Below are 2,240 nucleotides of genomic sequence, written 5' to 3' on the forward strand. Positions count from 1 at the left end.
AAAGAATTAGGACAACTAGCTGGGTGCTGGCATCACAAAATAAATTTCTTCCCGTTTTGGTAATCCCTTACCAAGGCCTGGCACCCCAGTGATTTGTAGTGCCTACCTTGCCAAGTCATCCTCCTATTGAAGGAAAAATCTTGCAGGGAAAATAAGGAAGTGATGTATAGCAGCAGACAAAATCCAATCAGCTACCTGAATAAGTTAACTCAGTACTTCCTGTTTTAAATGTACACAAATAACTTACAATTACTCAGGCATATAAAGAAAATTAGCAGCATTAAAATGGCAGAATACACAAAACAACACTAGTGGAAATAGAAATAAGTCATGGAAGAGAAGAAACATGAAAAAATTCTAATTTGTATTCTGAGAGAGATTAGTAGATGCCAAAAAAAAAAAACACCCAACAGGATAAAAGTCAAGGAACTCTACATAAACATACAGAAAAGGGACAAAGAGACAGAAAATATGGGACAAAATATCAAAAGCATAGCAGAACAATCAAGGATATCCACATCAAAAACAATGGGCTTTAGAAGGCGAAATCAGAAAATAGATGGGAAGAAATAAGCAAAATAAAACTCAAGAAAATTTTGCATGTTGGAAAAAAAAGGCATGAGTCTGGGAAGGATAGGTGAAAAAACTACTAATCTGAAACAACATCAGAAAATTTCAGAACATAGAAAGAAAAAAACAAAAATAGCCATCTCAAGCTTTGCTGGTTGCTGTGGCAAAGGACTGAGAGGTCTGTAGTTGAGTGCCCAGGTCTGAGAATGACCCCTCCCCTGCTGCTCAGTTCATTGTCCAAACCAAGTTATTGGGGCTGCCAGCTACAAGGGACCTGAAGTTCAATCGTCCCACATGCATAGAAGGCAGAGAAGAGAAAACATTATTTGTGAACCAGATCAATGTCTGCAACAATGGCTGCAACACTACCTTTATGAAAAATTTGTACACGGAGATATTCTACTACTACATTGTGGGTGAAAATCGAGATGGTAATTTTATATGGAAGAAGACAAAAGAGAAATTGACAACAAAGATATATTTTTTATATCTTTTTATTGTGGTAAAATATACATTAAAATTGTCAGAACTTACCATTTTCCTAAACTAAAATTTTACACCCATTAAACAACTCTTTATTGACCTCCTTTCCCAGCCCCTGGCTACTGCCATTCTACGTTCTGCCTCTATGAACTGACTACCCTAGGTACTCATAACAAATATAATTATAATATTGTCCTTTTGCGTCTGGCTTATTTCTCTTAGTATAATGTCTTCAAGGGTCTCCCATGTTGTAGCATCTTTTAGAATTTCATTCCTTTTTAAGGCTGAACACTATTCCATAAAAATATCAAATGCTTCACAAATTTACATGTCATCCTTGATCAGGGGGCATGCTAATCTCTGTATCATTTCAATTTTAATGTATGTGCTACTGAAACAAGTACTAAAGGTTTAACTAACTGAAAACTAAGATATTAACTAAAAGTTGAGTGGAGAAGGGGAAGTTGAGGTCATATAAGTGAGCTAAAATTTTATCTTCAATAGACAGGAAATGACAATGCCTATATTTCACAAATCAAGAAAAAGTCATATCATCATCTTGCTTAGATGTAACCTCCTCCAAAAAGCAAAATTTTAATAAGTAGCAAGAACAGGGACTAGGTAATTGGAGAGGTAGAGCAAGGAAGAGGTGTTATTTCAAGGTACTCTGTATTACTATTTTTTCTTTAAATCTTTATATATATATACATATATATAGTCATATATATATATAGTCATATATATATAGTCATATATATATACACACACACACACACACATATATATATATATATATATATATATATATATATAGTTATAAATGCCACCAACCACAGTACTACTTAATGATCAGAATTGCAACCCAGAACTCCTAATATTCAACAGCATCTGCTTTTCATTGCAATAGGATGCCTCTCCCAACACACTTTCCTGAAAATCTATTAAGTCATATGGAAAAGGTATAGCAATAGCATAACTCCAAAGGCCCCCTTTTCTACTTATCTCCATGCTTGATAACTTATATTACTGATGCTATACTATCATACATAGTACCATTTTGTTACTAGAACTACTACTTTTACTACTATTTTTCTCTTTTAACGAGGTCTATCTGCTTTTGGCACCAGTCTTGCCACTTCTCTGGAATGTGGATGAGTTCTTTGAAAACATACATACTATCTTACATC

General features: G+C 34.3%; 1 non-coding gene across 1 annotated transcript; it reads right to left on the reverse strand.

Annotated features, from left to right (window-relative positions):
* Positions 1–1,353: 1,353 nt before the first annotated feature.
* LOC141567054 (U6 spliceosomal RNA) lies at positions 1,354–1,457 on the reverse strand. The gene has a single exon (XR_012489451.1). It is a non-coding gene; the product is annotated as a U6 spliceosomal RNA (small nuclear RNA).
* Positions 1,458–2,240: the final 783 nt, after the last annotated feature.

The sequence above is a fragment of the Rhinolophus sinicus genome, linkage group LG09 (genome assembly GCF_036562045.2).
Source record: "Rhinolophus sinicus isolate RSC01 linkage group LG09, ASM3656204v1, whole genome shotgun sequence".
Taxonomy (NCBI): Eukaryota; Metazoa; Chordata; class Mammalia; order Chiroptera; family Rhinolophidae; genus Rhinolophus; species Rhinolophus sinicus.